The 27,042-nt window shown below is 35.2% G+C and overlaps 2 pseudogenes; both read left to right on the top strand.

Annotated features, from left to right (window-relative positions):
• Positions 1-1,696: 1,696 nt before the first annotated feature.
• LOC149220455 (cullin-1 pseudogene) lies at positions 1,697-3,760 on the top strand (annotated as a pseudogene).
• An 899-nt stretch (positions 3,761-4,659) lies between these two features.
• Positions 4,660-5,214, top strand: LOC149220454 (cullin-1 pseudogene; annotated as a pseudogene).
• The last annotated feature ends 21,828 nt before the right edge of the window (positions 5,215-27,042 follow it).

Genomic DNA, 27,042 nt, shown 5'->3' with positions numbered 1-27,042 from the left:
TACAGTGACACTTGTGGATGCACTAGTGCACCAACTGACTGTTAACTCTTTATTAGTTCCACAAACAATTTGGAACTAATTTAACTGAACATAACTCAGTACACTCAGTTATCTAATTTACAACTCAATTTAGACTCATATTGGACCCCTAAAACTTAAGGATAACACATACATGCCTCCAGAAAGAATTCCAACTCGAAATTCTTATGCTAATTAAGTTAATTAAACTTAATTAACTATTTACAAGTTGCTATGAGAATAGAATTCGATTTTAATTCTCAGTTTAATTCAAGGACAAACTAAATTGCAATTTCTTGTTGCCATTTCTCAACATAAGTTGTGTATGAGTTCAATGCTATTATGAATTTTTGACAACACATTATGAGATTTTTCTCAAGTTCCATGCTTAATAGTGAGCTTTTGGCAATGCATTATGAGTTTTTTGCTTAATTATGTAATTTTATCCCAATAACATCTCATAAAAAACTTGCAAAGTGTATCTTTGAAAATACAAACATACCACATACTCATCATGTATCCAATCAACCATTATGTTACAACGAGAGGCCATATCCTTGTGGGTGCCTTCATTTTCGTCAAATCATGCCCAATATGTTAGTGGGAAGCACCACTTCCTTGTGGATGCCCACTATGTTAGTGGGAGGCATCACTCCTTTTTGGATGCCCCTTATCGCAAATCAATAAATCAATTATTGTTTTAATATAATGATTCACTCCCTTACAAATACCCCATTTCAATAACTATAGAGATCTAGGTGGAGGTGGAGTAAGCATGTTGCCTTATGTTGATTGTCTCATTAACACATGAATAACCAACCATTATATTAGTAAGAGAAAATCTCACTCCATTATGGATTCACCCATTTTATTGACCATAAACATCATGCTATATTATAGCTAGAACAAACACATAATTCCTTGTCAATCCCCACTATTTATGAGCACCATTGTAGATGCCCTTTAATAAGGTGTGACTTTCCCTTATATATACTCCCATTTATATAAACATAAAAATCATGGTATATTGGAGAAAAAGGCCCTACTAATCTGTGGAGACTCTAATTTACAAAAAAAGATAATATATTAAAAATAGAACAAACGCATATTCTCAAGATAATATGAAAAATTACTTAAAATAATCTTTAAAAAAATAAAATATATATATATATATATATAGAGTTTAAAAATAGCACCATATGGTTTACTTCTCTATTATTATTATTATTATTGTAATTTTAAATTTTATTTTTAATGGGCATAATGAAATGAAATTAAAATAAATATCATGAACACGCGACGTAACCTGCCGACGGGACATTCACATGCCGGGCCCACATAACCCAGCCTTAACGATATTATAAATACAAAGTTGCAATCACTCGTTTACCACAAACAGATTCTCAACCTTCTCTAGAGTGGAGCGCGTACTCTGCTATCATACCTTCTGATAACCAAGTATTCTCTCCCTAAGAAAACAGTTAGCTTTGGTTTCGAAATGACGAGGAGCAGTGGAAGTATCCTAAACGTGCAGGAAGGATGGGCTATTGTCAACAGGGCCGTGAAAGACAAGAGGTTTGATCTGGAAGAAGGTTGGGCTTTTATTTACAAAGCTATCGTACAGCTGAGTAGCCTGTTGGAAGAAGATGTCAACTTTGAGGTGCGTGTGGACGACAAAATGGCTATTTACACTGTCGTCTACTATATTCGCGAGAAACCGGAACTCTATAATAGATACAGGGATTCCATTAAAGAGTACATAACCTTAACGGTTTCACCGGCTTTGAGGGAACAGACTGATGACCAATTGTTGCCGAGAGAACTTATCAAACGCTGGAAAATTTTCAAGGCCATGCTCCGTTCCATGTTCGCTTTCTTCCAACATTTGGATGTCCGGTATCCCTCCGTTCTTTCAGTCAGAGAAGTTGGAATCGAGTACTTCCGAGACCTTGTTTTTCGGGAAATCCGAATTAATGTGAAGAATGCGGCGATTGTTCTTATTGATGAAGAGCGCGAAGGAGAGCCAAGAGATGAGACCCTTTTGAAAGATATTGTCGCCATTTTTCTGGAGGTTGACATGGATTTCTATACAAATGATTTTGAAGTGGCCATGTTGGAACATACTGCAGATTTCTACTCTCGGAAGGCTTCTTCATGGATTTTAGAAGATTCCTATACGGACTATATGTCAAGGGTGGATGAAGCTTTCATACTCGAGAAGGACAGAGTTGCAAGATATTTGCATAAGAGCAGCGAGCAAAAGGTATTAGAGAATGTAAAGAATGTATTGTTTTCCCATTTGATGACATATCTTCTTGAGGATGAACATTCAAGATGCGCTTCCTTGCTAAGGGAACATAGATATAAAGATATTTTGAGGATGGGGAGGCTATTTGATAGTGTACCTAATGGATGGGAATCAATTGAAAATATTTTTAAGCAGCATGTTATTAGTGAAGTAACATCACCTGTTAAACAAGCTGAAGATGCTGTGCTAAAGCAGAATGCAGGCAGAAGGGATAAAAGTTTATTGTTGCGGGAAGTGTTTGCGTTTGTGAGGAAGGTTATAGAATTACGGGACCAGTATACGAAATATGATGTTGATGTCTTTCAGGAGAATAATATTTTTTCCAGCGTTTTGAAACAAGTATTTGAGGTGTTCTGTAATAAAGGAATTGCAGGAAGTAGCAGTGCTGAGTGGCTGGCTACACTTTGTGATACTGTACTTGAAGAGGATAGCAGCAATGAAACGTTGAGCAGAGACGATGTAATTGAAAATGTGGTGGAATTTGTAGAGTATATCTGGGATAAAGATCGGTTTGTTGAATCCTACGGAGAAAAACTAACTCGTAGAATTCTGCTCGGCAAACGTGCAAATATTGGTTATGTGCAGATCATATTGTCAAAGCTGAAGAAGAAATTTGGTGATCAATTAACGTCAGAGATTGCTGGTATGTTAACGGATTGGACAGGATCCCAGGAGAGACAAAGTAAATTCGATACATATCTTAAAAATAATGGAAATATACATCTGGGAATGGAGTTTACAGCTACAGTGCTGACAACTAGATTTTGGCCAACATACAAGTGCCCTCACATTAATTTACCTCCAGAGATGGTTGGATGTGTTGAAGCATTTACAGACTATTATTCCGCAGAAGCCCAACATCAAAAACTTAAATGGATATATTCCTTGGGATCCTGTACTATAATTGGTAAGTTTGATAGAACATCAATAAAACTGATAGCAACAACTTGCCAAACAGCAATATTATTGTTGTTCAATGCCTCTGAAAAGTTGAGTTATTCCAACATCAAAAAGCACTTGAATTTGGCAGAGGAAGAAATTGATGGACTTCTATATTCACTGGCCTGTGACAAGTACAAAATTCTTCTCAAGGTTCCAGATACAACCACGGTAACTGCATCAGATGACTTTAAAATCAATTTTAATTTTACAGATAGAACAGGGAAGATAAAACTGCCAATGCCACAGAAGAAAAAATCATCCCAGGATATTCAACAAGACAGACGTTTTCTTATTGATGCATCCATAGTACGCATTATGAAGGCAAAAAAGGCTTTACAATACAAAATACTTGTGAGTGAATGTGCTCAGGAACTTGAAGGGCTATTCAAGGTAGATTTCATGCAAATTAAAAGGCGGATTGAAGATTTGATTAAGAGGGAGTTCTTAGAACGAGACAAAAAAGAGGTGGATTTGTTAAGATATATACCTTGAAGAAGCCTATGAAGATAGCACGGAAAGGTGTTGAATGCGTTGGTTTTACGTTGTCACTCTGTTGTTCTTTATTTTCGTATCATTTAATGTATCATTTAAACTAGATTGGATATCTTTTTTATTAGTCATATTTATCATTCAGGAAGAAAAGAAGTGGTATCAATGTCCATTCTTGGGTTGAGAGAAAGTTTTTTGTTCCATTTTATTTTTCATATTTTATTTTGGAGGATCTGTACAAGGAAATTCAAAATTGTTGTAAATAGGTATTTGGGAAGTATCATGGAAGTTATAATAATTTGAGAATATAAATTTTGTGGAAAATTTTTGTGGTATCATATTTATTATTTTATGTAGTGTATTGTAGTAAGAATAGTGTCATTAGAGATATTGTGGTATTTTATATGTTTTGTTATAATAGCTATTTTGAGAACTATTGTAGAAGTTATATACACTTCAATTTCAGCCCATAATCATTATTATATTTTGTGGACATTTTTCTCTATGTATGTTGTTTCCAAATTAGGGTTGTAGCATTGTATATGACTTAATATTGATAAATTTATGCCATTTTAATGTCATAACCTCAAAACTATAGTTAAGCAAGGGACTTCTATTAAACATAATATTCTCAAGTTTCATGGAAGTTATAAGAATTTGAGAATATAAATTTTGTGGAATATTTTTGTGGTATCATATTTATTATTCTATGTAGTGTATTGTACTAAGAATAGTGTCATTAGAGATATTGTGGTATTTTATATGTTTTGTTATAATAGCTATTTCTAGAACTATTGTAGAAGTTATATACACTTCAATTTCAGCCCACAATCATTATTATATTTTTTGTGGACATTTTTCTCTATGTATATTATTTCCAAATTAGGGTTGTAGCATTGTATATGACTAATATTGATAAATTTGATAGAACATCAATAAAACTGATAGCAACAACTTGCCAAACAGCAATATTATTGTTGTTCAATGCCTCTGAAAAGTTGAGTTATTCCAACATAAAAAAGCACTTGAATTTGGCAGAGGAAGAAATTGATGGACTTCTATATTCACTGGCCTGTGACAAGTACAAAATTCTTCTCAAGGTTCCAGATACAACCACGGTAACTGCATCAGATGACTTCAAAATCAATTTTAATTTTACAGATAAAAAAGGGAAGATAAAACTTCCAATGCCACTGCTGAGCGACAAGAAAAAATCATCATCGGAGGAGGATATTCATAAGGACAGACGTTTTGTTATTGATGCATCGATAGTACGCATTATGAAGGCAAAAAAGGCTTTACAATACAAAATACTTGTGAGTGAATGTGCTCAGGAACTTGAAGGGCTATTCAATGTAGATTTCATGCAAATTAAAAGGCGGATTGAAGATTTGGTTAAAAGGGAGTTCTTAGAACGAGACAAAAAAGAGGTGGATTTGTTAAGATATATACCTTGAAGAAGCCTATGAAGATAGCACGGAAAGGTGTTGAATGCGTTGGTTTTGCGTTTTCACTCTGTTGTTCTTTATTTTCGTATCATTTAATGTATCATTTAAACTAGATTGGATATCTTTCAGGAAGAAAAGAAGTGGTATCAATGTCCATTCTTGGGTTGAGAGAGTTTTTTGTTCCATTTTATTTATCATATTTTATTTTGGAGGATCTGTACAAGGAAATTCAAAATTGTTGTAAATAGGTATTTGGGAAGTTTCATGGAAGTTATAATAATTTGAGAATATAAATTTTGTGGAACATTTTTGTGGTATCATATTTATTATTCTATGTAGTGTATTGTACTAAGAATAGTGTCATTAGAGATATTGTGGTATTTTATATGTTTTGTTATAATAGCTATTTCTAGAACTATTGTAGAAGTTATATACACTTCAATTTCAGCCCACAATCATTATTATATTTTTTGTGGACATTTTTCTCTATGTATATTATTTCCAAATTAGGGTTGTAGCATTGTATATGACTAATATTGATAAATTTATGTCATTTTAATGTCACAACCTCAAAACTATAGTTAAGCAAGGGACTTCTATTAAACATAATATTCTCAAGTTTCTATTTTGAAATCCTAGATTTATGGTGGAACATAACATTCAAAATGGATATATTATCTCAGTTCATTGAAGTGTACATAGGTTTAAGTTTTCATGAATTTTAAGTATGAGGAAAATCACAACAGATTGTTACTTCAAGTTCAAGGATTTCTAATGCTCATTAAAGTGATTCAATTGTTGAAGTAGTCTAGTGTGGATATTTTCAATTGTCCCTTTAAATACGGATTTAGAGGATGCTACTCGATTACACGTTCATGGTGATTAGTACAAGTAGGTTAAATCACAGTTATAGGAGAAAGAAATGAGGATTTCAGAGTATGAAGGATATACATTAGATAGTGATGGTTTACTACAATTTCACGGAAGGATTTACGTGCCATTGAATGAAGAAGTACTTCAATTGATTTTCAGTGAAGCTCATCGAGCCATATACATGTCACATCATAGTGTAAGAAGATGTGTGTAGACTTGAAATAAATATTTTTCTGGAAAGGGATGAAAAAGGATATCATGAATTTTATGACAAGGTGAATATAGTGTTACCAAGTAAATGTTGAACATAGACATCTTCCATGACTATTGCAAGTTCATGCAATATCATAATCAAAATGGGAGGTTATTTTGTTGGACATCATTATGGGGTTACTAATAAAAACAAAGAACCATGATTCTACTTTTTGGTGAGGGATAGATTGACCTGTTATCACCCTAAGAAACTCTCCTAAGTTGTATCTCAAAGATGCTCGGGAACATTACAAACTCAAAAAAATGTTGGAAATGGCTGAATGGAAGGAATGATGCATATTCAAGCCAGGTAACCACTTCTACTATGCTTAACCCCAGACATGGGTGAACACCCCAGAATACAAGGCTTTAGACTAACAGTTACTCACAGTTTGAGGATTAGGTGAACATGGAGAATACTGACCACACCAGCAGATGTACAAGACCATATGATGGCTGGCTGCAACCAGTAAAGAGGTCTTGAGGCATATATGATAGCTCTCTGGCACTAAATAAACAGAAACCTGCAGAGCACATTCAAGGATACATACTAGATTCTAACACAGAGGTGGGATGACGGCCCCTCTAATGCTAAAAATCAAGAGCATATGAACAAATGCATAACAAGCACAACCTAGAACAGAGTAGAAATGGAAAGTGAGCAATTAACAACAAAAGAAGCTTGTATTAGCTTAAAATGAAGACCAAACATTGCAGGTATCACAATAGTTACAGTCTCTAGAAGTTGAAGCTTACATCAAAACAACAACCATCAACCATGATTACATCTGTGTTATGGGTATATATAGAGTTTGTTTATAGAGATATTTTGTTGTTCCAGGCGTGGAGGGGTCATAATCGACCACCAACCACCTTAACTCTCTGATAGAGACTCTGAAACAATCCGCCTACTTTAATGAATGGATTTGATCTTTCTACTGCTCAGCCATCCTTCCTGAACAAGTGGAGTGTAATATGAAACAAGCTCCATAATTGATAAATGTATTTAACTGCTCGAGGCTTGTCCTCTCGCTCTTTGGCCACTCCGTTTCTTGAATGTGGTGGTTGAAGATTAACTACGTAGAGTGCTGGTAGATGGCCACCTTCGTCCTTCGGAAGCACAGAATGGTCAAGGGTGGTACAGACAGTATAGTGGAGGCGTGAGTATGATGGGAACAATTATCGGCTGTGAGATCATGCAGATGAACAACTGAGATTGACTCAGAGGGAGACATCAGGAGGGAATGGGAGCGAACAAGTGTGAGCCATTGGATCTTGGGCGGGTAGATCCAATGGCTACTAGGCAGCTAACATGCACGAGCGATAGCGAGTGGGGAATGGGCAAGTGGGTGGTAAGTGGTATTCCCCACACCGCTGTTGACAGACGGGTGGTAATCATACAGTGGGGTGTGATCCAATTTATCGCGCTATGCGTGGCAGATGGGACTGACAGGAAACCACTTTCCCCATGAGTTAAAGCACAGGTAAGTTTTGGCAGTGGAGGAAGCGGATACTGTTGGACCTTACGTAAGCGATCGGACGACAGTGAACAACCGAGCGAGTTATGTGCGGCGTGGGATTGTCAAATCATGGAGCAACAAATCAACGGTTGTGAATGTGGCGGAGGGTTATATGGGCGCAATTTTGTGGGTTAAGCACCCAGGGACTAAGGAAAAGGGCTAAAAAGGACTTTTTGGGTTTATGGGGGACCTAAGGGAAAGCGGGTTTATCCGGGGCTTTAGAGGTAAAATGGAGGTAGCGGGGTTTATGCGGGTGTAAGCAGTGTGAAGGAGAATGAGAAGGATGGCTGATGTGAGTCCCTTTTTAAGCACAAACAACGCAAGCAGACCCGAATCTGACCTTCACATGTTGAAGTTTGCAGCAGATCTAACATGACCATAAGTGTTAAATCACACTAGAATATTTTGTATTGGTTCCCTTGAGGCCTTGTAGACCCCACTAAAGTTTAGCACAACTTATCATCCCAAGATAAATGGAAAAATGGAGAGAGTAAGAAAACCATAGAAGAAATGTTGGACATGTATGTAATGGATTAACAAAGAATATGGAAATAGTTTTTAGCAATGGTAGAATTTGTATACAATAAAAATTACCATAGTCCCATTAAAATGGTATCATTTGAGGTCCTACATGGAAGATATAATGCTCCCTCTCATCACCTTGGAATTCTCCAAGCTCATGGAAGGTCTTACTTTTAGGTAACCTAAACTCCATGGTTTCATTATGGAAATGGGATTACACAATTTCTAATTTTACAAACTTGCTGGAATTAACTTTAGATAACAACATGCATCTTGCTCATTAACTTTCTAGTGATATGATTCTTATCTCAATGTGACCTTTGGGTGGAGAGATATGCCCCCTAAAAGTATAACTAATTAGGTGATGCCATGTAGCACCCGCGTGGCCATTAAGCCCTTCATAGCTTGAATCCCTCATGCAATTGGCCAATGGTTAAGCCCTTCATAGCTTGAATCCCCTCCATGTGGCCACCTATTTACATCAAAGACCTATATTAATAATGGGTCCCCTTTCCTTCTCCATAGAAAATCAGGGTGTAGGTCCACTATTTTTCATTTATGTGACAATGGTCCTTAGCAAAATCATGTATATGTCATACACAACCCGACCTTACCATTAATGTGGCATCCACGTTTCTTAATCTCAATGTCCCCATCATGTTCACATCATATTGATGTCATGATGATGTCACCTTACCCGGTGACATCCTTTCATGGTTCCATGTATCATCAAAAAATCCTCCCCATGACCACCCCAAATGGCCATTTCTACTTGTTGTGTAGCACACTAATAAAATGCTACATTAGATGATTCACGTTCCTCTAGAATCCTCAAGTGGTTTCCACGTAGCCTCACTAATCCCTTGTGGCACCTACCACCTCACTCTAGTTAGTGGGTCCCACTAGGCCTTACCCACTTAACGAAAACCATGGATTTTCTTATATTTAGTTTTAAGTGATATCTGATGGTGTAGGATATTTGGGCATGGACCAACTTCTTAGACCCCTGAATCCATATAATACCTCCTACATGAAAATACATTCGCGCGTGGGCCACATCTTGGCTTCACAATCTTGCATCTTGGTTGTGACCCCTATATGTTCTAGATTCTGAGATACATTTGCTTCTTGAGAGAATATATGGTCTCATGTCAAGGTGTCACTAAATCTACCCTCCATGGATTTCATTTGAAATTTAACCTAAATGCACATTGATCTACTCACCTTTGGGCTCCTAAAATGGGACTCCTCCCACATTTGACATGTCTACACTTTCCTAATACATATTTTGATCAATTTGAGTCTAGTACCTCTAGGTAAATGCAAATTACTAACTGCTTAAATGCCCAGACTTCTAAATACATCCATGGAGCCAATAATGTATCTCACCTAGGTAAAAATTGGTGCTAAATTCTCATCCAACCTCGGATACAAGTCTACATCTCTGTAATACACCAGATTATACATTCTGATAATTTCAAAGAGTTTTCCTAGGATTCACTTGAAGCCAAGTGTTTCTCAAAACACTAATTATTCATAGGAATGAATTCATAATTATAGAACTAACCTTTCATTTATTATACATAGCCATAACACAAGAAATGTAGCTATCAACATAACCACTAGTAGAGTCTAAAATAAGCCAAGTTATGGACCAAATTTCTTTGTAAATTAAAGTATCGTAGAATCATACTAGTCTATTAATGGACCCAGAATAGACTCCATCAAATTCACTGATGTAACATGTCACACACAATACCAATTAGGGACTCTCAATAATCATCAAGTGACACATATCAATGATATTCATAATATATTAGTGACACTCAACTGAACACATCAGAAAATCCTTCATAACCATTTAAGTATCACTACAGTACAAGAGCATATTATTAACATATATGCCTCAAGCCCCTCATAACCATGAGAAAATATACATGAACATCTCATTGTCGATATACATGAATATCACATTCCTCTAGTGCTAATACATTTTCTAAAGTGGCCTATGTCAAACAATATTCATGATTAATTGAACAACATTAATGTATACCACCCTGCAAGCCTTCAGAATACATAATGTATCCACCTTTTCTTCTCTTTCCTTCCCTTCACCCCACAATTCTCAGCATACTCTCACTCTTCCACCAATGCTACTCCCTAGCATCTTTCTCCCACAAACTCTCTTGTTATTCTAGTATGCACATCATTGGAATAATCTCTCCCACAAATCCTATTTGTACCACCCCTTCGCCCCACCACACCTTTTCATTTCTCCTCCTATATGTCCCCTTTGCATGTTGACTTCCAAAACATGACCCCAAGGGATAAGGATTGTATGGACCTTTCATCCTCTACTACAAGCTTTTCATTCCCTACTAGTAGACCATAAATTCATCACGGAGATTGTTGAAAAAATAAATGCAATGGCTTGTATTTACAAGAAACTCCTATTCATACCTCTGAATTTGTCTCCACACCTCCAACCTAGTCGTTGTGTAACATTTCCATAACATCTACATGATTTACAATTCATGGTGACATTTAAAAGAGGGGTAGGAAAAAGGGTTGTCACATATGCTACCCCCTCAGAGGAATACCATTCTCGATGTTCTATTCCTCAACAAAAATTTTATGTTGATATTATATATGAAGCTATGTTTACATCGACTTATATAGTAAACAAAAATGGGTACGATAACCTCATTTCATCAGCCATTTCCCAAGTGGCCTCATCTAGTCCAAATTGCTTCCGCTGCACCTTGACCTACTCAATTTATCAATTTTGAAGTGCGATATTCCTTTGATCTAGAATTCATTGTGGTTTTTGTTGAAATTCACCCCCATATTCCACTTATAGCACAAACTAATAAACAACATGACTGACATCCATGGAAAATTTTAGGGACAAATTTTAGCCCTTGGGCGAAATTAAAGGGTTTTATATTTTTATTGGGCGAATATTTTGTATCACAGTACATTGTTACAAATCGCCTCAAATTTATTTTATAAAAAAATCAGGTATGGAGGTTAGCCCACCTTATTTTAAGGGAGAGAGTAAAAATAGTAAATTTAGCCCTTGAAATTAGGAGTTACAACCTTCCATTCGCCTAGTTTTCAAAAATAGGTATTTATGATAGTTATTTCACCCTCCACATTCGGTGTAAAAAAGGTTTTTTTTCTTTCATTCTCCCGTATTTCATGGTATTGTGGTTAAAATGACCTTATTTATTGGAACAAATGGTCACAAAGAATAATGGAAAACATTTTTTTATATTTACCCCATAAGTCACCTTATATTTACATGTAAATAAATAAAAATATAAATAAAGTGGAGTATGGTAAATAAATAAAACCTCTTTTTATACTTACCCCAAAGGTATGGTAAATAAATATAAATATAGATAAACTAGAGGTATGGTAAATAATAAAACCTCCTTTTATATTAAGTCCATAACCCTCTTTCTATTTAAGAAGGCTCAAAAAAGAGGTTTTATTTAAGTGAATCCTATGGGCCAAATACCATATTTATAAAAGAGGTATGGTAAATTCATAAAATATAAATAAACGAGAGGTATGGTGAATAAATAAAATAATTTTTTATATTTACTCCAAAAGTCACATTATATTTAAGAACACTCAAAAAATGTGTTATGTTTAGGTGAAGCCTATGGGCCAAATACCATGGGCCAAATTATTATTAATACCATGGAAAAAAACATTATTAACCCTAATATTAGTATTAATAAAAAAAGGATGGCACATGGTATTGACCCATGGCATTCACGTGGAATGTAGGTTATTTAAAGTGGGAATTAAACTAGCATAGATCCATCTTTACTCTGTATCTACTAAGCCCTGGGAGGGATCAAATATCGTGATATGCAAACTACACAGAGTGAAAAAATATTTGATCCTGAGGCTTGGTAGATCAAGGGTAAAAATGGATCTTGTAATTTTATGTCACCTAAACATTTTAATTTGGTTAAAAAAATAAAAAATAAATAAAAATCAATTATTAATTTTATTAATTTTTATAAATTACTAATAGTATTAACCCATGGTAATATCATTATATTCATGTGAGCATAGACTATTTAAAGTAGAAGTAGAAATTCTATCAGCTTAGTTCCATCTTAATTCCGGGTCTACCAAGTGCTGAGAGGGATAAATAGATTTCATCCCTCCAAGAGTGGTAGAAGTGGAGTTAAGATGGATATAGATTGGTTTTTATGATAATGAAGATATTAAATAGACTTAGGAAATTATATTATAAAAAAACATCTTAAGGTGAATGGTTAAAGCTACATTTAGTCACTTCACAAAATTTAGTAAAAAATACCAATATCTCCATTAATATTGGTTTTTATGATCTAATAAAAAAAATCCAAAACACTGAAATCTTATCACTCTTTCCGCATCACATTTGAAAAAGAGAGATAGTCAGTGCCCAGATTTCCCACCATTTTTCAAATGTTCTTAGTATGATATCTTCATGAAAAAGTTAAGGTACCGATGTTGGATTTGTTGTTTGAAAAATATGTTGGTTTGTACAACCTTTCATCTTCTCTGTTATTCTTAACTTGTCGTAATGATCTATAGGGGTTGGGCCATTGCTTGAAAAATATGTTGGTTTGTACAACCTTTCATCTTCTCTGTTTTTCTTAAATTGTCATAATGATTTGTAGGTGTTGGGCTAGTGCACCATATTGTCCTAAAAGGCGGAGATTGTGCACCAAAAAGGAAATTAATCCACATGTTACAACGTTGTTAAAAAATGCAAGATGTATGAAGGTAGTGAATTATGCTAATAAGCAATTTAGATTGGGAGAAACGGAATTAAATTTTATTATTTAATTGAAGATTTCCAATTAAAATAATAATAAATCTATATGTATATATTAATAAATTGATTAGAGGGCCTCTAACAATGGTCACTTCTTTCCGTTAGATCCCCTTTAGGCCTTTGGGATACCTACTACTTTCTTATATTATATAGTTGGGGCTTGCTACTTGTTGGCGTGCTGGGGTAAACAAAATGTGTTTTTTTTAATCTCACAGTTGGAGTCTATGGAATAAGAAAGAAATTTTATAGCTTGACAAAAGTGGTACAAAATATGTTTTTTTTTAATCTCGTAGTTGGACTGTATGGAATAAGAAAGAAATTTGATAGCTTGACAAAAGTGGTAGAGAAAAGATTAATCTCTCCTACCTTGACAGAACTGGTGGTCAAGATCAACACCTACAAGAACATTGTTGTGGAATTTTATCAAAACTAATAGAAGGATATGAAAGAGTGTACAGTGAGAACCTTGACAAACATGGCCAAAGAAACTTGCAACATTGTTTGTAGGAAGAGAAAATTATGTTTCTTTTTTCCAAACATGTATGTTAGTATATTACAATTTAATGAGTATGTTTTCCTATTATCATATATGGTTTCATACATCAACAAGATATTTGCCAAGACTTCACTTTTTATTATTCAGTGAAAGATTTGCCAAGATCTTACAAGATTTTATAATTCAGTGATAGATTCGCCATGACTTTAGAAGATAATATAATCCGGTGAGATATTCGCCAAAAAAATTATATATAAATATTATATTATTGATAAAATCGCCTCCCATTTTTCCTATGTATCATAGGGATTCGCCCAATTATTATACATATAAATTTAGGGTGGTTCTTAAAATTTTCCCTGTTGGTATCATGCACATACTTGTTAAGCAAAGAAATATGGATAACATCATATGCTTTCACTATGGGTGGTAAGGCTAGTCTATAATCCATAACGGTGACTATCGGTGCAAAACCAAGAAAATCGATGTGACACTTCTAAAAGGAAAATGAAAAATTAAAACAACACTTGTACAAGTTAAAATAATTTTAAACACAAGAAACTATGAAGAGAAATAGGTAAAACAACACTCACACAACTGAAACGACAAAATGTGACAAAAAAGCAGGAAAAGGTGAAAAAATGAAACTCACTCGAAAAGGCGACAACAACTCCACCAAAGGTTCCTTGAACTCCTCAGGAATGATAGAGCTCCAAGATTGAATGTGAAAATGAGTTCTAGAGGTGTCAATTAAATGGATTTTAGCAAATGAGGGTTTATGACATGCATGCCTAAAATTAAGAAAAAGTGACACTTGGTAGAAACTTCTAAAAATAGCAATGTGCCAACTCTAGGAAACTAATAATGGATCACTACTCCCTAGGGATGATCTTTTCCCTTTAGTTTTCTTTCTCTTCATGCATGCTGTTGAGAAATATTACACAATTCTGGGGAATTGGAGAAATTTCCTGCTTAGTGCACCACACAATTTCTGAGCTCAGTGAGGATTGCATAGTTTCTAAAGAAGAGCACATAATTGTTGTTTGACTAAGTCAGGAGGTCATCTTATGAGTTATAAAGATCAAGTAAGTATGGAAAAAAAAGAAAATATTAAAAATATAAGCCTCAGCCAAAGCATGAATACCTGGATCAGTGCAAGATAAGCTCTCGTGGATAGGAAGGAAGGCTCTAAAATCAATGCATAGGAAAAGTTTTGGAGGGTGGTTGTATCTGCTACAACAATGATGATACATTGGTAGAAATCTAGATCTCTGTATGGATCTTGTCTCATGCAAAACAAGTCTAACTCTTCTGGAAGTATTGTTTAGTTCATTGATTGCCACAACTTCTTTACTTAGATGGAGTTAAAGATATAGTCCCTACTATTCTCTTCATCAGAAGCACACATACCAATCCAAGTCAGACTAATTTGTTTCGATTGGGGATGAGGAGTATATAAATGCACAAGTAAAATAAACTTCCAGAGTTTTAGTTTTCATCTCTATTGTTTCTTCGCTTCTAGAAGGCCTAGACAGTACCCTGGTGGAGTCACTTCAGGAACATAAACATTTCTTTGCTGCCAGCAAGCTTGGACAATACCCTAATAGAGTTTCTTGCTTCACTTCTCTCCACAGGAATTATTTCTCTTCTTTTTCCCTTTATTTCATTTTTCATTGTTTTATTTTTATTTGTTCAAAGAATTATGCATAAACACTTATTTATTTCATAGGGCGAAAGAGGGATATTGACTTATTGAGAGTAGAAGACATTCTCCCTTAAGGGAAGGATATTTTTATACACCTTTGACATACTTGTTAAGGTTTTCCTCCCCTCCTTAATCTATTGGAATTATTTGACAGGGATTAATTGAAAATAGAAGACCAATTATAGTATGTGGTACTAAATAAAGTGTAGGCATTGTTATTTCAATTGTGACTTTCTCCTAAAGGAACGTATTTTCCATCATAGTATCCTTGACTAAAAGAAACTTAAGATTCACATAAAGAGGTGAATAGATAGAGAACCAACCGTCGATAGTAGTACAACTTCCTCTTGGACTTTGCCTTGCTTGTTTGAGAAGTGAAACATAGTGTCATGTGGAAGCTACCCAATGATTAAAAAAAAATGAAAGAAATGGAGTGAAAACAAATAAATGTAAATAAAATCAAAGGAAACAATATAGAAAAGAAAAACGACTCCTACTCCTAAACTAAACGGAGCATAATCTAGACTGACGTGAAGTGATACCTCCAATTTAGCCACTGCCGCATTGGCTGACCTATGTGGGTGAGGGAATGCATGTCAAGAAAGATATACAAGAAAATTAGTAAACAATAAAGACAGGACAATGCAAACCAAAACGTTCTAAGTTTGAATATACATGTAGAAAAGTAAAAGTGAAAAGTGCATGGAATACATTTTGTGATTATATAATGGTTTCTCGATACACTGTGAGTTAAACACATACAAGCACAAAATTTCAAACTACAAAAATGAGTTAAAATAAAAGAAGATAATTTCTAATTTGTGACAGTGCTCTCTAAGTACGACTCCTCCAACGACTAAGTGATAGGATTGTGAAATACACATGGAGGATGTGACAATTCAAAGACAAACTAATTTTCAATAAGTGTGATAGGGTGATGAGGGGCCTCAAAATATTCAACACTATTATGATTATAAGTAGAACTATCCTTGAGACTATGAGAATTTGACATAACCATCATCTTGGGCTTAAGTGCCTTGATAGCTTTGGGAAGTTCCAACTCATAAAAATGTAGATTTTCACAGATCAATGGCTAGGAAAGATCAACAACATAAAATTAGGAATCATGATTGAATGAATCAATGAAAAGGTCACGACAGCCATGATCAAAAATTTCAAGATTACAAATAGAGGCACCCTCATGATCTAATGAATCTCGACAAGGGGAAGATTGAAAACAAAGAATTTCACCCTCTAAGTTTTCAAAAGGATGAGATGAGAGATTAGGAAGATTTAATATAGAATATTGTTCCTCTCCACATCTCAATGAAAAATTGGCATCCCATGTGTTCCAGGAATGATAAGAAGTAGTAACAATATCAGAAACTAAATTTTCACAAGATTCTATAGAATTGATAGAATTGTGGGAAATGCGAGGATAATGAAGGAGAGGTGCAGAAGGAAGAGAATCATCCTTCATCACATATTCTTGTTCAGCTCTAACACCGAGGTGTGTTGGGAGTGGTTCAAAAGATTCTAATTCATGTATATTTTCTAAAATGTGAACAATATATTCAAATCTTCTTGACAAGAAATTCTAATCAGCTTCATATTTCAAAAATTCAAAGAAAATATGCATGATAAAACTGTGAAAATGATGTAGTGATTCGTTAGGTGATTTTCACAATTCTAAAATTTTCTAGCACAAATGTTTACGATCATACATATAAAAAGTGAAAAACAGTACTCTGACAAGATGTTCGAAAGAGTGTATGAAGGCATCAGTCAATGTGTGACACCCTTGCCTTACACGCCCTTCGAATGTGAGGATGAACAACCTACAACCAACATCCTCACAATGGATGTTGTGCTTTGTGCATAATTTAATAAAATGAGCAATATTCTCAAACAAGGTTGTCTCACCCTTGCCATTGAATTTGAGAGTCGACAAGTCATCTATGATACTTTCCGACACTGGTTGACTTACATTTTTGGAAAAAAATGTCGACTTTATGGTTGTGGAAGAAGTCATTAAATATGTGTAGAAATTCAAAACAGACTTCAAGGGCTCAACTTCCTTCTAGTGCTAGAAATGTTGATGGTGATGGACCCCCCAACATTCAAAGGATATCCCTGATATGAAATCCCAACTAGACCTCACACTGTTTGGAGTATGAGTCCCAGTAATGGGTGGTAATGTTATGCCTTGAATGAAAAAATGCACAAACTGAAGTATGGTATGTTTTAGAAGTGTTCATCATATTCACCAAATTGCAATGTTAATAGTGACAATGGAGGAGATGTGGACAAGGAATTCCAAAATTGTTGTAAATAAATTTTTGGGAAGAATCCTTCAAGTTATAAAAAATTGAGACTATAAATCTTGTCAAAAATTCTTGTGGCAACATATTTATTATTCTATGTAATAGATTGTAGTAGGATTAGTGCCATAAGCAAAGATATTGTGGTATTTTATATATATATATATATATATATATATATATATATATATATATATATATATATATATATATATATATATATATAACAATGATCTTGAGAAGTATTGTCAAAGCTATACACATTTTAATATCAGCCTAAAACCTTTATTAGAAATTCTTGTGGACATTTTCTTTTGTGTATACCATTTCCAAATTATGGTTGTAGCATTATAGGAATACAAATCTTGGAGCTTTCAGAACATATTGAACAGTAGTATAAAATAAATGTAAAGGATTTTTATGATTTATATTATGCTTATGATATAGATATTAGGGAATGTGATCCAGAAGGATGGAATGCTAACAGAGGAGGAGAGAACATATATATATGCCATGAAACTAATCACAAGAACATTGATAAAAACAAAAATAAAATAGAATACATCACAAAAATATGAAAATAGAGAGAGAAATTTGAGAAGGATTCCATTAACAACATTTACATTCAGTGTGGCCAATTTTGAAAAATCTCCTTCCAAACCTTCACTCTCTTCCTATTGCCTTATTATAAGGCATGTTGTTAACATAGTCAACTTTAATTAGGTTTGACTTCGTCACTTACATATCTACCAAGTTTTCTTTTACATAAAAATATGACTTTGTGATTTATTGATTTAAAATTAAGTTATAAATCCCCTGAGATTTAGATCAATCCTCTCTCTCTTAGAAAATGATGGTCCCCATAAATCAATGAAAGTTTATCATTGTGCATGGAAGAAAATTTGAATGAAAGACATAAAAGGTGGTCAAAATTAATTAGAAAATGCCATTTTCATCTTACATATATAAAGGAAAATTATATACGGTTGTAGATTCTTTATGCCAAATAACATGGATATCTTCAATTGTCCCTTTAAAGACAAATTTAGAAGAGGCTACTCGGATTATGAGTTGATGATGATTATTACAAGTAGGTTATAATGAGGATTTCATAGTACGAATGATGTACATTTGATAGTGATGGTTTACTAAAATTTCATGGAAGGATCTACATGTCATTGAATGAAGAAGTACTTCAATCAATTCTAAGTGAAGCTCATTGAGACGTACACATGGAACATCCTAGTGTCAAGAAGATGTGTGTAGACTTGAAAGTAATATTTTTCTGGAAAGGGATGAAAAAGGATATCATGAACTTTTTAGCAAGGTGAATATAGTGTTAGAAAGTAAGTGTTGAACATAGACATTTTCCAGGATTATTGCAAGCTCATGAAACACCATAATCAAAATGGGAGGTTATCTTGTTGGACATTCTTGTGGGGCTACCAATGACAACAAAGAACCATGATTCTAATTTTTTGGTGGGGGAAAGATTGACCAAAAGTGCTAAATGACACTAATCAAGGCTACATATATGGTTCCCAATATAGCTCAAGTATTCATTGGTTACAAAGTGATATTGCATAGAGTGTCAAATATAATCTTAAATAGGGGAATTCTATTTGCTAGAATATTTTGGACTAGCTCCCAAGAGGCCTTGTGGACCTTGCTAAACTTTAGCACAACTTATAATCCCAAGATAAACGGAAAAATGGAGGGACTAACAAAATCCTAGAAGATATGTTGGACATGTATGTAATGAATCAACAAAGAATATGGAAATAGTTTCTACCATAGGTAGAATTTGTATACAACAACAACTACCATAGTCCCATTAAAATTTTATCGTTTAAGGTCTTACATGGAATATGTAATACTCCCTCTCATCCCCTTGGAATTTTCCAATTTGATGGAAGGTGTTACTTTTATCTAACCCAAACTCCCTGGTCTCATTATGGAAATGGAATTACACTATTTATTCCTTCACAAAGTTAAAGGAAATAATTTTAGATAAAACGATTGCATCCAACTCATTAATAGCTTTTGATTCTTATCTCAATCTGACCTTTGGATGAAGAGATATGTCCCCTTAAAGTATAACCAATTAGGCAATGTCATGTGGCGCCTACATGGCCAATGGTTAAACCCTTCATCACTTAAATCTCTCATGTAATTGGTCTTAATATATTAATGACTTGTATTAATTACTTCCCCCTATAACCTTTGGACAATTAAGAAGGCTCCTCCATATGGCCACCTATTAACATCGATGACCTATATTAATAACATGAACCACTTTCCTTCTCCATAGATAATTTGAGGGGTGAGGTAGGTTTACTATTTTTCATTTATGCAACCATGGCCCCTACCACAATCAGGGAAATGTCATAGGTGGCTCCACCTTAGCATTAATGTGACGTCGAAATCTCTTAATATCCATGTCGTCATAATTTCCCCATCTTCTTGACATCATATCGATGTCATGATGATGTTACCTTACAATGTCACATCATTTGATGGTGCCACATATCATCCAAAAATCATCCCCATGACCACCTTGAATGGCAATTTCTACTTGTGTGGGACACTAATAACATGCCTTACTAGTAGAATGCTCACTTAGATGATTCATCTCCCTTTGGAATCCTGACGAGGTGTCCAGGTAGCATCACTAAGACCTTGTGGCACCTACCACCTCATTCTAGCTAGTGGGTCTCACTAGGCCTAATGCCCTTAATGTAAATCATAGATTTTGTTATATTAGGTTATAAGTGATATTTGATGGTGCAAGATATTTGAACATAGTCCAACTTCCCAAACCGTTGAATCCCTATAATTCCTCCTACCTAAAAATACAATCATGCCTGGGCCACATCTGAGCTTCCCAATTTTACATCTTGGTTGTCGCCCTCAAATGTTATAGATTCTTAGATATATCTTCTTCTTGAGAGAACATATAGTCTGATGTCAAGTTGTCAGCAAAGGTCCCCACCTTGGATTTCATTTGAAATCTAACCTATGTGCATATTCATCTACCCATCTTTGGTCTCCCAAAATGGGCCTCCTCCTATATATGTGTTGTACCACACTTTCCCCAGACATCTCTAGATCAATTTGAGTATGGTAGCTTTAGGTAAATGCATATCACTAAACTATTAAATGCCCAAACTTCTAAATACATCCATGGAACCTATAATCTATCTGACCTAGATATAAATTGGTGCTAAATTCTCATCTCACCTTGAATACAAGTCTACATCTCTACAATACATCGACTTAGAAATTTTGAAGATATCAAAGACTTTTCCTAAGATTCACTTGAAGCCTAGTGTTTCTAAAAACACTAATTGTTCATAGGAATGAATTCATCATTATAGCGCTAACCTTCCATTTATTATACATACCCACAACACAAGAAATGAAGCTATCAACATAACCACTAGCACACTCTAAAACAAGCCAAGCCATGGATAAGATTTCTTTTTAAATTCAAGTATCGTAGCATCATACTAGTCCATTAATGGACTCCAAATAGACTCCATCAAATTCACTGATGTAACATGCCACACACAACATGAATCAAGGACTCTCAATAGTCAGCAAGAGACACAGATCCATGATATTCATAATATATCAACGAGAGTCAATTAAACACATTAGAACATCATTCATAACCATTTAAATATCACTACAGTACAAGAAAATATTACCAACATATAGGGCTCAAGCCCCTCATAACCATGAGAAAATTTACATGAACATCTCATTGTCAATATACATCAATACCATACTCCTCTAATTCTAATACATTCCCTAAAACTGCATATATCAAACAATATTCATGATTATTGGCATAACATGAATGTATACAAGTAAACACACCAATCTCTACAGCTTAGTAACTAGAAACTGTAGGAGGGACTTCAACTTTCCACCCAACCAAAGGCCAAATACATTGCAATCTTTCTTATAGTTGACCACCCTCGAGCTAGATCCAACATCTGAGGAGTTGGGTGCTCAAGGATTTTACACCAATAATAGTCATATAAATCACAAAAGACTCCCTAGGTCATGATGTCTCCACTTACTAAATAACACATATATTTAAAAACACATAGAGTCTCCATTTTGTTAAAAAATAATATGGAGTACACAATGTTTCCGCCTACTCCACCACACAAGCATTCAAAATACATAATGTCTCCACCTTTTATTCTCTTTCCTTCCCTTCAAACCACACTTCTCAACATGCTCTCACTCTTGCACTAATGCTACTCCCTATCATCTTCCTCCCACAAGCTCTCTTGTCATTCCAGTATGCACATCCTTGGCATAGTCACTCCTAAAAATCCTATTGGTACCATGCTACAGATCCATTTGGGCACATCAAATCCAAACATCCAGATCACTATTTTAGGGCTCATCAAACCCTAATTTTAGTTGCTTCATGCCCTAAATAAGTCACCCCTTTGAATTCCTCCTTCACAGACAGTTTCATGACTTGAAGACATCCAGAAATAGCCTCTAGAGGGACAAGCATAGGTAAGCCCTTGTAAAGGTGCGTTGCAGACCAGTTTAGTCCACTGCGAGGGTGCTCTACAGAGCACTTAGGCTTCCTTTCACCTACACTGGGTGAGATTGAGTGAAATTCACATAGGTTTTGGTGAATATTCTTATCTTTTGGAGTCATATAGAAGGTTCCCTCACTTATCAACTCCTATGAGCTCGAAAATGGATGAGGAATGAGTTAAGGTGCATCCTATCCTCTCATACCTTCCTCCATGGAACTAATTCTAAGTATGGAAGGCCATTCAATGCCACCATTTATGACAAAACCTCCTTCATCTTCCTATAAATTAACCACTCATCTAAGTGATCAGGGGCTGGATTATCTTCAATTGTAAGGAGATAATGCTACTATGAGATTTGGCTTTGAAACAAGTATTTTAATGCTACAATTTTGTCATGCTTTTGATGTGATGTGGATGGGATCCAAGCTAGAGGAATGACTTTGAATCAAACACCAATGGTTGTAATTCCTTCTTCTATCTAATAACGTGTTTGAACCTTTTTCCCATATGTTTGTATTGCTTCATAATACTTACATGTGTGAATTGTATTTGATTCCTTTCATGTATATTCAATAGATCATATGATTTGATCGATTCTTTGTTTTCTATTGTGTTTATAGGGTACTTCTCAAGCATATTAAGTATGGGAAGGAGTGACAGGATCAATACAAGGGAGACAAGAGGAAGGCAGAACTACGAGTAGGTCCTCTTATCTTCTCATCTTCTCTATTGCTTATAGGAAAAGTCTAAAACACTTTAAATTGTTGTTCTAGATACATCTAATTATCTAGTGAATTAGTATTTATCCATAGATACCAAATTCTCCCAAACAAATTGGCGACTCTGTTGGGGAAAGATCCTCTTTCCTAGTAGCTTATCCACCTCCTAAGACATCCTTGTAGACCTTATTTGTGTTCATAGATTGTAATTCAGCTCTTTACATTGAAAAATTGGTCAAATTTGTGTCAAATTACCTCTTGAAATTGCTTGCTGTCACCAGCGCAGGCTTGTGAGGGACACAGTGCACTGCAGAGCACCCTTGGCTTAGGGACAATGCTCTAAAGTGCACTGTCTCCCACTCTGGGCTGTGCTGATCCTCCTAGAATTAGTTTCCCACCTTTAGAAAGTGTTTTGCTAACTTTTCTATGTTTATTTGTTTGTTGATTGATCAATGAATGTTTATGTCTGAGAAAATAAGTTTCTATCTCCTGGTCTAGCCCAACATTGATTGGATTGATTAATGTTTCTTAATGTTTTATTTTTCATTATCGATCAATAGTAAAAGTTAGAATATAGTTTATTAATCTTCATTTCAAAGAAAGTGTCATAAAGTATTCTCTTCCTTCAAATTAGAACTGTCGTAAAAGTCTTCGTTCTTATGAAAGATTGATTGATTGTATGTGCATATTTCATTTTGTTCATATTCACATTAAGGAAATCGAAAACAAATACATGCATGTTGCATTGAAAAAGTTTATGTGTGTTCATAGGAATAGTGTAGGGAAATTACATTTAGATTATGCTCTTTGCTCTTTGATCGAAACAAATCTGATTGCTCTATCCCTAAGTAGCTAGGATTTTCATCATTAAATTTAATGGAAAGAATGCTTATCATGATAGTTGCATTACTAGGAATTTTAGAATACATCACGTGGTGAACTTGAAAGGCAAATTCCTATGCAAGATCAACTTAAAATTGACATCAATTTACCTAATGGAGCATTGTCATTAACGAGAACATTTAGTGGTTCTGGGCTAGAGACGTGTTCTGATGTCATAAAACAAAGCGGATGTCACTAACTTGTCTGAAATACATCACGAGTGTGATACCTCATTTCACATATGTGAGTATATCGTAGCTCGTCCATGTACCTTTGGGTATATAGGATGGTGTTACGATACGTAAAGTATATGGGAATTCTCACTGTGTGGTTTTGCATTAGACAATGCTTATATGGATTGGGCCTCCACGTACCTTTGGGTATATATGGGAGGACAAATTTAGGTTGCTATCCATCCTTAAGTAACCAAGTGGACTACCTTGTATATTGTGATACACCAAACACAACATTCGGGGAGATTTCCTACCCACCCTTCTTGGTTCGCCAAGAGGTATTCTACAGTTCACAGTTGCTTGGTAACCCTTTTTCCTAGTATACCCCTTTTTGTTTTTTTTTGCAAATGAAATTAATCAGCAATCGTGGAGGAAAATCAACCCTTACGCCGTCGTTCATGGAGAATAGCAAGAAAACTACCTTTATCGCCCGAAGCTACACCTATTCCATCAAAGCAGTCTCCTTTAACCAAGTCTAGTACATCAAGAACTCCTAGTTCTTCATCTGAATTACCTGAATCATCTAGTTCGGCAAGTATTGAGACTCCAGTTACTCCAACTATTTCTAGTACATCTATTTCTGAAGGAGAAACTTCACAATTACCTAAGGACATTAGCACTGATCCTAGTGAAACAGTAACCGAGGTTGTTCAACAATAAGTTGATCCTTGACTTGAAGTTTCTCAACAATAAATTACTTCTGAACTTGAATCAGTTCAACCAGAAGTTAATCTAGAACCTATCCGAGTTCAAACGGAAGTTACATCTGAAACTAAAGTTGTTAAGGAACCTCTTTCTTGAAATTTTTTTCATTTACCCGAACATCTGGACTTCGAATTTGAACATTTCGAAGTGGTTACTTTACTAGAAGATGATCAACTGGTTACCCCTCAAACATCAGTAACTACTTAAACTTCAAATTTATCAACAAAAAAAATCTTTTGCGGACCAGACGATGAAGTTATTCCACCAGGTTTGATTTCTTTAGAGGAAGAATTGGAAGAAGATTCTACACCTAGGACCCCATTCCACTTTGGAGTTGGGCTTTATCTTTACCATCATACTCCTCATTTTACTGCTCCATTTGATCCTGCTTATTTTCAAGTATTCTTTAGGACAACTTTGGGTCAGTTAACTATGGCTGAACAACCATCAACATCCGAGACTATATCATCTGATGCAGGTGTGGCAGAATCTTCTGTTGCAACCTCTTCGATGTTTTCTACCACACCTGAGTCGCACCTATATGGTGAATCGTCTGTCCTGGTTGGTTACTAATATTTGTTTGGAACCCACTCAGGGGTTGCTTCTACACCATGGTCATCACCCATGTCCTCAACTGGAATTATACCTGGTTCTTCTCTAATGGGAACTCAACAGTTTGATCCTGCATATCAATATCATGATGGGAAATCTGGTCAGAAAAGACCTATGTGTCCATTAAATACTGGATTTCCACCATATGGAGAGAAATATGCTTATTCACCGTATCCTCCTTATTCAAGAGGACTGTCATATGGCAATATCTCGAAGTATTCAGGTCAACCTGGAATTAGAGTTTGTCAATGGAAACCAACAATAGTTCAACCAAGGCTTGTGTATCTAACACAACCAATGCAAACAGTGTCAGCTATTCCTACTACACCTGTTGTTACTACTATACCACAGTCACAAGTTCAAACTATTTTATCTCAACCAGTACAAATTGGTCCTTCTACCTCACAACCACAAGTTTCAGGTCAAGAAGTTCAAGTTTCTCAAGTTGTTGTACAACAATCTCTTGTTTTCGGGGTTCAACAACAACCTCAGGTTAGTATACCCTTATCTGGACTGACCCAAGCTTACAATGGTATAGTTTATTCACAACCTGGCCAACCTTTCATTGCTGGGCAACAACAACCGTCAAATCAACAATGATTGTACCAACAACAACAACAGTTGATTCAACAACCGTGGCAACCTCAATTTCAACAACCTCAATTCCAACAATTCCAACCCCAATTTGGACTTGCCCAACAGGCTCAACCTAGGTTTGGACAATATCAAGCTTACCAAGGTCCTAGTCAACAAGGCTTTGCAGGTTATGGACAACCACAAATTCAAACTGGTTATCAACAACCACCTTATGCTAGGTTTGTTCAACAACAACCCTACCAAGGTTATCAAATGCAGATGCCCTATGTTGGTATGCAAAGACCTATTGCTCAGGCAATTCCATCATATCCTGGGTATGCTCAACCTGACTTGAATTGATAGTTGCCATTTATAGCAACTTTAGAATTACCATATTTAAATCAGCGTACTAATGATCCAATCTTATATGCACCTTGGTGGTCAATAATTCTGTATAAGTTACCTTCTAACACTCCGAAATTCAATGGAAATCTCAGAGAAGACCCATCAAATCATGTCATGACCTTCCCTTTGTGGTGTTCATCAAACTCCTTAAATGACAACTTGGTTAGACTCTATCTTTTCCAAAGAATACTTATTGGTCCAACTGCTAAATGGTACATCGAGTTACCAAGATCTTATTTTGACAATTTTACGACTTTAGCCACTACATTTCTGACCCACTTCCAGTTACCTATTTGTTACAGGGAAAAGTGTCTACTCAGAACTTCTTATCCCACTAAGGTGTGATAGCTACCTTAGAAACAAACAAAGTTAAGCTACTTTCGTTTTCCTTTATGAAGTATAGATAGAGAAGAACAAAGAAGACCAACCTCTGTCTTGCACTAATCTCCTGATTCGATTCCTCTCCTTCTTGATAGTCTTTCGCTACTTGTTCCCTTGCACGCCCAGCTTCACAGAGTACCTGTAAGATCATAGTAGAATATCACTATACAAGTACATGGATCTATAATCATAAACAATCTAGGATTAGATGTAAATTG

This window comes from Pinus tabuliformis, chromosome Q (assembly GCF_031772625.1).
Source record: "Pinus tabuliformis cultivar Carrire ecotype Pingquan chromosome Q, CPIR1, whole genome shotgun sequence".
In the NCBI taxonomy this organism is placed as follows: Eukaryota; Viridiplantae; Streptophyta; class Pinopsida; order Pinales; family Pinaceae; genus Pinus; species Pinus tabuliformis.
The sequence above is the reverse complement of the archived record's forward strand: the minus strand, read 5'-3'. Positions and strand labels throughout refer to the sequence as shown.